The sequence below is a fragment of the Brachyistius frenatus genome, unplaced genomic scaffold (assembly GCF_029030835.1).
Source record: "Brachyistius frenatus isolate BFR_SWC_R1_liver_20210118 unplaced genomic scaffold, ASM2903083v1 Contig_447, whole genome shotgun sequence".
Classification (NCBI taxonomy): Eukaryota; Metazoa; Chordata; class Actinopteri; family Embiotocidae; genus Brachyistius; species Brachyistius frenatus.
The window spans coordinates 19,369-32,328 of record NW_027211046.1 but is presented as its reverse complement, the minus strand read 5'-3'; positions in this window follow the sequence as shown (position 1 = coordinate 32,328).

The window sequence follows — 12,960 nt, the reverse complement described above, 5'->3', positions numbered from 1 at the left end:
TAAAGAAAAAGCTGAGAGAAGACCATGTGCTTTATTCTGGGAAAAAAAAGAAAAGAAAAAGAAAACCTCTTTTGGTTTCCTAGAAACAAGACAGAATAGGATAGCATAATATTTTCTCGAAAATGATTGGGGTCATAATGGACTAATCCATCTTACATGACTGTGATTCAATTTAAAAGCTGAGGGTGCTTCAGAATAGTCTGCCATCGCAAAGTGCATTACCAGCGCCCTCCAGATAAAAACACAGGGGGATGACCAGAGTGCGCTATCCACCACTGTCAGAAAATTAAACGCCCAACTCTGCATCTCCTCTGCAAATTCTGATCCATATCTTGAAGTCGCCATGGAGACTAGCAAGCACCTCAGCCACAGTGAGACTCCCGTGGAAGAGCTGAAGGGTTTCAGTTTAATTATGGAGGCCTCCTTCAGAAGCAGCCACTTATCGATTACAGTGATTGCTCCATCCACAACAACGACAAAGAAGCCTTCCTGCTGATTAGCCGAGGGCTGGCCACTTTAACAAGGGAAGGCTCCTTGATGTGGAATTCAACAGCAGTTCATGAGGGATACTCTGCGGCTCTGCCGTCGCTGTCATAATAACACTGAATAATTGTGACTTCGAGTGATTACATTTATATATCAGGACTCATTTACAAGCAGCGAATGTGTTTTGGGAGAAGTGTAATACCTTCTGAATAGATTACGAACTAACCAGGAAACCTTCTTGATGAAGAGATCAGTCAAGTCCCAAAGTGGGTTTTCCCCACAATATACGCTACCCCAAGATTAGCATTTTGAATGGTTATTTTCAGACATTCATAACACTTGGCTAAGCTTTGGAAAGGATGATAAATGTCTGTATTTACAATCATTACCATTTCTTTGATAAATATTTAGCCAGTTGATTCCAGAGCACATAAGCAGCTCCGCGAAGCTGCACGTACGAACCGCGGCGCTTTGAGCTAAATGCTGATAACAGCAGCATGCTAATATGCCGATGATGCTGTCTAATGCTTACTTAGAACTGGTTATTATCACTAATAACATGGCTGAGATTGGACAGGTATGTTATTAGTTCTGCAGGAATTTTGATCATAAACTAGTTTTATTGGATGAATTCAAAATATCACTTGACAATAGCTGTCTGCAGGCCCATAAAAAAACCCAGGAAGTACAGTTTAAAGAAGCGCCTTGGTTGAATAAACAGGGAGATCTTAGTGCCTGCAGCATGCATGGAAGTAAGATATAATTCATATAGATATACATCTTATTTTACAATTATACAAATTTAAAGTCATCCTTTAAAGATATTACAATGCATCCTTTTGAAAGGAAGGAGGATTCAGGCGTACAACACAGAGCGTAAGAACTAAAGAAAAAGATTTACTTGCAAAAATGTTGTTATAACAAAAAAAACAAGCAGATGAACACAGGAGAAGAAAAAACAACAACATTAACATAACAAAAAGTATTCTATGAAATAAATTAATGGGTTCTTTACTTCCTGAATTAATATCCAACATATTTATTGAAGTCCTTTTTTCCCAAATGGAAAGATAAGCCAGCCTGGCTGCGCCGACTGTCGCTCACAGCTTCAGTTTTCTTTGCTGTGAATACAGTCTGGTAACTCGGCTCGTACCAGCGTTTGCTCACCCATCTGAAGGACGGACCAATCAGTGACAAGTATCACTGGCGTTTGTCCAGCCCCTCCTTCATTCTTGATTGGATGGCTGGTGACAGTGACGAGTGCAGCTTTAACATTTAGTTGACTCTGGGTGACCGAACAAAATATAAAAAATACAAATCGCCGAACGTTCAGCGCTCAGTGCAGAATAAACGCTCAGCACCTCGTCAAGCTGCTGGTGTTCATTAAAACAATTAGAAAAAGTACTCAAGTACCCGATACACAAATGTGTTTCTATCTGTTGAGATGAATATTGACCGGAACCACCGATTCTCCAAATGCAAAACTGGTATTGAGTAAATTTCCTCTTGTGGTTCAAGATGACGTAACGAGACGGCTCGCATGTTTGTTATGGTTTGAAATCCAGCCACTCAGTCAAAAAAACGTGTTAAGAGCAGGCTAATGGAAACAATGTCTTTCTGAGACGTTCATCAGTTACACGCATCTGTGATCTTCAGTGAAAATACTTCAGACCGGAGTTGGCTAACACTGATAACATGCACAGTGTGGATGGCATTATGCTCTTTTCACTATGTAGAGATTAGAAAGAATGAAAGCAGAGAGAAGAGTGCAGTATTAACGAAAACGAGTGTGAGAGGATTAGAGAGGGGCAAAAAAGTCATGAATAATGTATGTCCAATGTATGTGTGGAGCATAACAATATAGGCAAACATACGAAAGGATTCTGGCAGCCTTTTCATCTCTCAGCTACTTCTCCGTATTACAGGCCTCTGCATGTACGTTTTCATGTTTTTTAAATGCAAAAGAAGGGCATCGAGGAAATCTGAACAGAGATAAAAGTTGGTGGATCTACCCCCAGGGTTAGTGAATATATCCTCATCATAATGTTTCTTACTTCCATTGACATGGTCCATTTATCTCAGCTTCAGTCCCAAGTTTACTGGCCGGCTCGCATATTAGAAATCCACCTGCATCTAAACAAGCCGGCTGGATGATGGATTTTCGAGAGTAGCTCTCACTCTATACAATGCATACTTTACCTTCACACTTTTACCCCGAGAAGCATGGCGCCAGTATTTCTCAGGCTACAAGAGTATTTTTCAGGAGTTGATTGAACACTTTATATTACTTGCAGCACAGTCATTAGGTATCAGATCAACCAACACAACAATCAATAATTGTTAACACCCTATAATTACAACAACAAAAATGTATAATTATTAAACTTTTGCTGTATACTTGCCCAGTCTCAACTTAGGGGCTAATTATTTTGGAAATCTGGCCGGCTTTATCTCAGTTCACTTTGTTGAGATTTCATACTGCTGTCAGAGGGAGAGAAAAGAAGGATTCATTATTGTAACAGTCTGGATATGAAGGTTGATCAAAAATTTCAGGGACTGTTCCTGTTGCACATGAACTGAGAGTAGACCAGTAATGGGAGCTATAACTTTGAGAAGTACTCCAAGTTATGTCGCTTGACCAAAATCAGCACCTACTTAACACACGTTTTGTGACTACTGGTAGGTGCACATTCGTGATTTCACCGTGGAACTCAACCTTGAGCAGAGAGCACATATCAAAACATGTCAAAGTTTTTAGCCCAATCTAGTGAGTAGGCGTGGTAGGGAAGAACAATCATGTTGTTGTTGTAAGCGGGCTTTGTCATGTTGGGGAACCTAATTTCAATCTCACAACAGCTCAGGTCGTTTGCACCACATTTTTTCCCTCAGACGCCTCAGCTCATCACAGTAGAACTCGGTGCTGACAGTCTGACCCTGGGGGATAAGTTTACGGTCCACCACCTCACGAATGCCAAAGAAAACCCACCCAGTTGCATGCCTGAACTAATGGAGGACAAATTCATGGTTCGCAACACTGCAACTGTTAAAGAAAACCCAGCAGTTTGTGCTCCTGACCTGATGCTCCTTCTTTGGTCTTGGACAGAGGCGTTCTGCAAATATCACTCAAAACACCTCGCCCTGCACAGGTTTTCATTGTTGTAGGCTTCCTGAAGCATTTAAAGGGTCTCTATTGCTGATTTCTCCGGTTTGACTCAAAGTTTGATGTGCGCTATCTGCTGAAGTACAAGTACAGCTGGTGTTACACAAGGCTTCACCTAGAGGTACACAAGAGCCTTGCTGAAAGGCCTAACAATTGCACTTCTACTGGCTAAAGTCTCAAAAATTGTAATTTCCTTTTATTACAGCCAGCAATTATTACTGGTACACTTGTGTAAAATCTTGTTGTTATTCATTCAAACGTTTTAGAAATATAATCTGCCAAGCCCCGTAGGGCAACGTCAAATGCTTCAAAGCATAACGCTAACGTTAGCTTTAAGTTAGTTACTCCAAAACTGAAACATGTACTAAACTACACATTTTGTGCTTCATAATGTAAGCAGGCATGGGCCATCATGAAACCACAGGAATACCATTAGTTGAACAGATCTTTATACTGTGTCTGAAAAATACAAGCAGTTCAATTTCAATTGAACTTAAACCCATTATGCATGCATATCCCAAGCACTGCATATACAGTGAACCCTCGCTATAACGCGGTTCACCTTTCACGGTCTCGCTGCTTCACGGATTTGCATCGTGCATTGAAATCACATTACGACTATATGTAACGTAGATATATTTAATGTCCAGTTCTATCTATTTCAATTGTAAAATAAAGGTTACTACTTCACGGATTTCGCCTATCACGGTTTCTATTTGGAACGTAACCCCCGCGAAAAACGAGGGTTCACTGTATCTGCGTTGGGTCAGTTGCTTCAGGATAATGCTGTCAAGTTCTGTTACACACCATATCTAAAGTTTAAAATTGCTGCACTTGATTTTGTTTCAACGCTGTCGTTGGCTCAGCTGAAGTTGTCATGATGACCTAAAGTCCCGACTAGTCCACAACCAGCGCAGGCCTCTGCCAGCAGAATGTGACTGTTGGATTGAAGATTGCTTTAATCCACGGAGCTATCCTCTATGAGGGATTGAAATCAGAGGAAGATAGGCCTCATCGTTTACAATAGACTGCATGTTGAATTAATGACAGGGCTTTAGACCGCAGCTTACATTTTGCCACCCAACTTATCAGACTAGTACAGGGTTTTACTCTGGCCTGTGTGTGGCTGTCCGTGCTGACAGAGGCAGCTTTCAGGGACTGCATGAACAGCCATGTGAGTGCTGAGACAAAGAAGCTCACCAGTGGCCTGACTGCTTTCCAGCTGGCCAACAAAGGACTGTTCACTACGATGTGATTGGAGCAATGCATGTTTTCTACTCTCTACATCTTAGGTGGCATAATGATGTGGAAAGCGGGTGTAAATCAGCACCATAATAAATACAGGATTCTCTGCATATTGCAACTGTACATTTATCAATACGATATCTGTTCCCCACTATACAACCCCATTTTCAAAAAGTTGGGACACTTGGTGAAATGTAATTAAAAAGAGAATGTGATGATTTGCAATTCATGTAAACCAATATTACATTGAAAATAGAACAAAGACCACATATAAATACTGAAAAGGTCATTTTATCGTTCTATGAAAAATATATGCTCATTTTGAATTTGATGGTATAAACACATTTCAAAATAGTTGGGACAGGGGCTACAAAAGATTAAAAAAGTTTTTTAATGGCATTTTTTCCATTACAAAACTTTTTCAATCTTTGAATCTTTTCAAGAACACCTGGTGAAACATCTCAACTAATTTGGTTAATTGGCAACAGCTCATTAACATGAATGAGTGTAAATTGAATGAATTTGAGGATTTAATCATCTACGCTGCTTAAAATCACTAAAAGATTCAGAAAATCTGGAGATATCTCTATACGAAAGGGACAAGGCTGGAAATCAATATTGGATGGCAATAATCTTCAGTCCCTCAGGAGGCACTGCATTAAAAACAGTAATAATTCTGTTGTTGTTTTCTGTACATTTCCAATGTGCTACATTCAAAGAAGAAAGCATATATAAACATGATCCAAAAATGGATATATTTAAGATGGCCAGAGGCGAAGAGTAAAACTATCCTATGGTATAACACATTAAAAAATTTTAATTCTTTTTGGAAATTATGGACGCTGCATTCTCAAGACAGAAAGGAGAGGGACCATCCAGGTTGCCATCAGCACACCGTTCAAAAACCAGTATCCCTGATGGTATGAGGGTGCATTAGTGCACATGGAATGGTTAGCTTGCACATTTCGGAAGGAACCATAAATGTTGAACAATATATGCAGGTTTTGGAGCAATGCTATCCAGACAACGTCTCCTACAGGGAAGGCCTTGTTTATTTCAGCAAAACAATGACAAACCACATTCTGCATGTATAGTCAAGGCATGGCGCTGTAGTAGAAGAGTCTGGATGCTGATCAACATAAATAAATGATCAACCTTAAATTCAAAACTGACTCTACTTTCACATTCCCTCCTGTTGTTATTATTAATGCATATGATAACCCCAATACTCAACTCAAACTATGATGAAGAGGAAAACCCTCCTCTCTCCTCTTCACCCAAAGGGAGCATTATCACGGCTCAACCAAAGGCTGAATGCACTGCTCTCACAGTGGGAAACATTAGTGGAGGTTATCATCACCTTGCCATCGCTTACAATGAAGAATCCATCAAACAGTCTTGGAAAAATTGTATTTGGTAGTTATCTATAGGAGAAATTGATGTTTTTGTGGTGATCTTTGTTTTGGTTTGTCAGAACTCTCTTGGTTCTCTGTAGATTGTTTTTGTGCAATCTTATTATGTGACGAGGATTCAAGTTGTCCTTTCCTTCACTTTTACCACTGTTGGCAAGGTTAGTAGAACTTCATACAGACCTCTACAACACGGGGAAGGTTGTAACCTCTAAATCGCTCATCAGAATTTAATCTCCCAAGAGAATGAAAATGGCTTGTTCTCTCCTGAAGAAATGATGGCAGAGCAGCCCTTACCTTGGCAGAAGTAAACTCTCAACGCAGATTAATTTCAGTCAGCCAATATGGCTAACCGAGCTTCACCTGACTATTGCTCCCAACTTCAGTCTTCTCTGCGAATGAAGTCTGGAAACATTTTTTAAATTCAGGTGTGCTTAGCTACTCTGAAGGGCGGATCAACTAGCAAACAGTTGAGTGGCTAAGTGTTGAAGTACAACGTAGTTCCAACTATGGCAGCCGTGGTAGAGTTTCGGCGCATAATATATAGTAGGCTGTATGGTGGTAAATGCCGATTGATAAAAGACCAAAAGTTTAGAAACTAACCCTGAGGTCTACACTCATTAGGATGCAACAACTGGAAACAATCCTCAATGGAGCGTGGCCAGAGCAGTAAAATCATACAGGGAATTTAGGTCGAGTAATACAATGATCTGAACTGTATGTGTGTGTTTCTACAGAATCTGTCCCATACCCATAAATATGCCTGTCAAAACTCCCTTTAGACCTCCAGCAGAAAGACTGCTACCTCTCAAGAAACCCAATCCAGCTCTGTCTCCTTCAGCATCCTTGTGGGCTTATTTTTCAACACTCTATTAGCTCTCTCCACTGCACCTCCGCTTTGTGGGTCATAAGCACAATGCTCTTTCAAATTAATGCCTAATTATTCTGCCAAATATGAAACTGCATTGTCACCAAAATGTGACCCAATATCTGACGACAATTCCTCTCGTATTCCCCATGTTAGAATAATGTTCTGCAACAAATGTTTAACTGTTCACTTTGAATCTGAAGGAAAACATGTCTACAGTAACTAAATAGTGCTTAAGGCCTCTAGCTGGGTATAGTTCTATAAAATCCATCATAAGATGTTGAACTACATTACCAGAAACATGATGTGGCTATTTGGCGTTGTGTCACCTATGTTAAGTTGAACATTCAACAAGCTTCTCGCAAAACTAATCTGCTACTGTGCTGGACGAGTCCAATTTTATGCAATGTTTCATTCATGCAGGTTTCTTTCTCTAAGACGAAAGATTTTGGAGTCAGAATGCTTGTGAAACAGGGGAGGCAGCCCCATATTTAACAGCAGCTATCTACGATGGAAATAGGATAGCTTCAAGAGATATGTCAAGAACAACCACCAACAACCAATGACAAGCTTTTAGTAGTTTCTCTTGTCGTTGAAAGATAAATTGAAAGATTCAATGTTCTACAACATGACTGCTAATCTCAGGGCAGCCATCCTAAGTGAAAAACAGCCCCACACCATGAATAGAAACTATAAACTCTTATTCATATAATCTGAACTGAAGATCATTAGATAAAGGATGATTTAGAAATAAATCCATTAGGTGTTCCCCCCTCAGACACATGAAAGACATCCTCTCTGAACCTGGTTGACTCACCCAATCCTGCATTCTGACTTGCCTCATCTCACAGTTCAAAGATTCACCCCAATGATCAGGGCACTCTTGTTAACGAGTCTGAGTATATATACCAAAGTCCATTTGTACCAGCTGAGCCAGGAAGGAGAAGGGAAAGCTGAAAAAGACATACTTAAAAAAACAGGGAAATGGTGTCTGCATCGATGACATTTAGATCTTGTACCCTTATGAATGGCTACCTCATCCATTAAAACATCCTCCATGAACCTCCCCCTCATTAAGTCATGGTGCTTGGTTAATGTAGGTAATGAAATGGAACTGCCAACACTTGCTGTATATTGACTGTATATATAAAAAAAAAAAAAAAACAAGGTTGCCGTTAAGCAGTTTTCCATCCTTCATTATAAAATTCTTCCATTTGTTTTTAATGACTTTGAGGTTCAGACTATCTGTTAGCTACTTTATTTTTGAACAGTCATTATGTGAAGTAAACCCTGTCAACTTATTTCTTTAAATTGACTTTTTATTAGAAGATGTTTGCACTTCTAAAGACCAAAGCTTGAACCACAACAAAGCTTTTCTCGAAGTCTTTAATAAGAATATTGTCACAACAACAACAACAGCTCTTCAGTGTCCTCATCATGCTTCATAATGTTAATGATGTTACACTGACAAACTGCAGGGACATTTTATTTTATTGTGGCTTGGTAATCAGGGACACCATGACTGGAAAAAGTATATTTTCTTAAGGATACACAACCTAGTATCACGGCTAAAAGTGAAATAGTAACGTTTGGGGCTGTCTAGGCGTGAAAGTTACACATTCTGAACGCATGAAATTTACACGACAGAGGTTGTAACACCAAGCATAAGGTCCTTTTTTGTACAGTATAAGGACGAATGACGGGTGGCTAGGTGGCATTAGTAACAGCCTGCCGTGCAGGATGACGAGGTTCTAATCCAGGAGGTGAGAACGTGTTTCTTGAGTTGTTTTTTTTTACAAACCCTAACCACGTTATTTTTCACGAACACCAACCATGTGCTTATTAAGGGTGCTTATCATGTGTTTTTGCTAAAGGTTTAATTTTCCTGTAAATCACATGGTTCTAAGCATGCAGTACGTTAAATTTTAATGGACTACAGGAAAGCGTATAACTTTCATGCCTAGACAGCGCTCATCACATCCTCTCCTCCTCTGCTTTAGAAGTGCTGAAGTGGACTTCAAAAATGCTCTCTTTGGGCACAGAATGGATAGGGACATCCAGTGAAAATAAAATGAATTGCTTCCCAATAAGAGTCTGTGAAAGTGTTGTTTTTGTTTGAGGGCTGAATCATTTTTCCAGTTACCAAATATCTTCGCACTGTGATCACTTTCATCATTTCTGCCGTTATCGTGTCGAGTGGGAGAAGTGAGTGTCTCAAATTAGATCGACCACAAACATCATCCCAGCACGATATCATTTGTACCGTTTCCTTTGCACTGTTTCCTTCATTCAGCATTTGAAAAATATTTCTCCTACCTCATTGTATTTCCGCAATTTTCTCCACTGCTTAATAAATTCATAAGCTTCTTAAAAGTCTTCCTCCCTGCTGCTAACTTTTTTTTTTCACCGTAGGAGCTCTCTTGTTCTTAAAAAAAATTGTAAATTTTAAGAATCTCTGAAGTATTTCGGCACTTAGAGGAACTGTTAGTCTGAGGAATCTTTGTGACTACGGGCACAGACGTTCATGTGACCAGAGCAGCTAATATTATTAGGAAGTTTAAAGGATCATGGGATTGCAGCCAGCCTCCATGAATGTGGCTACAAGAGGAAAACTGACCCCAGACTGAACAGAAGGATATTTTGAATGATGGAAAAAAAAAGCTGGGAAAACTTCAAAACAGATACAAGCTGAAGTCCACGATCAAGACAGTGTCCGATTGCAGCCTGCGTGGCTTCCTGAGAGAAAGTGGCTCCAAGAGAGATTCAGGAGAGAGAGGGGGAAGAAAAGCTAGCCTGGAGTCGCCAAATTACATGTTGATAATGTACAATTCTTCTTTGAGAATGTCCTTTGCAGTATAAAAGAGAAGCTTTCAAATAATAGAACAGCTTCCCCACAGCTACACTCGGTTGTGTTTTGGGGCTGCTTTTGCACGATGCTTTTTGTAAGACAGAGGAAGAATATCTTCTATTTTCAAAAGCTTGTTATTTTCTCCATTGTGTCCAATCTTAAAAGTAAATAAAACTATCATGTATATGTAGAGAAGCATAAAGTGCAAGATTTCCTGCTGAAATGTAGAAAAGTGGAATTAAAAAGTAGCATCAAATAGAAATACTCGAGTATAAGTAACCAAAAATATTGTTTAATCCCAGTACTTGAATAAACGTACTTAGTTATTTTCCACCACGGTTCTAAAAGCAGCAAAAGATGAGAGAAAAACATTGGCGTGTTCTGAATCAGCCTGCTGTGAGTCCTGACCTTCAGCCAACATTGATGGAAAGAGAAGAAACTGAAACACACCCACACAACCTGAAAGAACTGAAGCAGTTTGCAAGAAGACCAAACTAGCTGAGAAGTGAAGTCCAATAAAGAGCTACAGAGCTGTGGAAAAGTATTCAACCCCTCCTGATTTTATCCATCTCATCCTGAAGTCTGTCAGATCTTCAAACAAAACCTGGCATAAAACAAAGACAACCAGAGGAAAAACAAAACACAATACACATTTTAAAGCTTATGGGGTCTTTTGAAGCAAAAAGCTGATGTAATATCAAAGTAAACCATGTGAGAAGTTGGATTTGTTTCGAGCCATTCAGAGGTGGACTTACTCTCATGTTTGGGATTGATGTCTTGCTGCATCAATACGATGACCTTGGTTTATGCCAGATGGGATGGCACGGGTCATAGCGACATGCGGCAGCATTTGTTTTCTACGGGCCTTTTATTTAACAGATTTGTACGCTGTACTTTTTGTCCTTTTTTAAATTGTTTATTGTTTGCTTGATGGTTGTGTTGTTTCTGCTGAGTGTACTTCAAATTGACTCCCAGTGATACGAGATAATTTCAGCTTTTGACTCATCATTACATACAACATTTTCTCCCAAATTGTTTGAGGGTTATCAAGGTGTGTTGTGGCAAAATTCAGAAGAGCTTTAATGCTTTAATGCTCTTCTGGGTCAGTAGTGTATTTTTTTTTTTTAACTCACCATTCTCCCATAGATGCCCCTTTATGCCCAGTGTTTGTCAGATAGTGAAGTCATGAACACTGACCTTTAGAGGCAAGAGAAACCTGCAGTTTTAGGGATATCTTCCTGGATGACTCGTCACTTAGGTAGAACTTCCAGGAAGGTTCAGTGGACTTGTGGAGTCAGAGAGCCTTAGATTTCTCTTTCTAACCCTTCCCAGACTGATGCATTTCAGTCAACTTCATTATTTCTTCTGGAATTACTTTTAATTTTGTCAGCGTGATACTAGTATAACCTTTTAAAAACTTCTGAAAAATAGTGTTTAAAGTGATGATTGATCAGCACTGGGTGTGTGGAGTCCAACTTATAACTTCAACCACTTCAATGCAGTTCAGAGATTTTGAGTCTACTAACTAACAGTGTGAATGTTTTTCACAAAGGCCCAGTAGGTATTAGATCATTGTATGTATTGAAGCAAAAAGGTTATTATTTAAAACTTGTATTATGCGTTTAATCAGTGTGCTTTAGTCTGATGCTCGAACACAGCTTGGTATGACAGATAGAAAAATAAAACTCAGGAGGGGGTTGAATACTTTTCACAGCACAGTACAAAAAGGGCTTGATTGTAGTAATTGCATGAAAAGTCTTTGGGAAAATATATAAATACCAAAAATCTAAGTGTCTGCTGTTTGAAATGGAATACAGAATGGTGGATAGCATTTACTTTTAGCAGTTTAAACTAATTTCAAAGAAAATAGTGTCTTCTAATAATTTTGCCCTCATTTGTATATCTGAAAAGTTGAGAGATGATTCATGGGGGTGGAAAGAATTAAAAAAGGTTTGATGTTGAAATTGATTTTGTTGTGAAATAATGTATTTCGCCATTTGACCTCTTTGGCACCGGACGGGTGATTTAAATGAGATTATGTGAAAAGTTCAGAAAAAATTGTTTACAAATCATCTGGACACCTGGAACATGACATGGGTTATGTTTAAGTTAGGTAGTTACTTTTTTTTAGGTTAGGTAGTTAGTGTGTTGTATTTAATAGGGTTGTCATACAATTGTGGTCAGAAGTTTACATACACATATCCTGTCCATGAAAGTCAAGGCAAAATTGAGTTTTTGAGGATTTCTCTGAACTGCTAGGACAGAAAAAAGCAAGAAATTGGTGCACACATTTTTATTCATTCGGGGTTTTCTGAATTCTAGACAGCATCAAAATGATGCATACACGTACTTAATTATTAATGTTCATTCTGTTCTGTGGCTCGAAAGCCTCCACTTCTGTGTCCGTCTCCTCTTTCTGCTACTTGATTTTTATTTATTTTTTCTTTCTCATTGGGCCCTTTCACGAGGTTGTCAGCAGCATCCCTGACAGCCTGGATATCTCTTGCTGTCTGTTTGAGAGTAGCTTCTGTTGACATGACATGGCACAGCATTGGAGATGTACGCTCAATTATCCTGAGGAATATTTGAGCTGTCAGTATTGTCTCATCTTGAGTAAGCCCTCTTTGAATGTTCTGGCTTTGGTGTGAACACATTGTTCACCGTTTCTGTTCTTCATGGCCGTGCTCGTCGACATCACATCAATGTACGGACTGCCTGGAGGCTTTCTAAACGATCCAAATATTTTCTGGAGCGATGTGCCTGTATCTCTTGTCATAGCTCCCCTTCTCCCACAGGTTCTCCACTCACTTGACTGGTTTCAGACATCATACAATCGAGGACATAGATGCAAACAAACATGCACTTGATTGGGCGACTGCGATGCCAGGAGCGTCCGTACTCTTCCTGCATGTTTTAAGCCCCAACTGTGGATGGATGTGCAGCT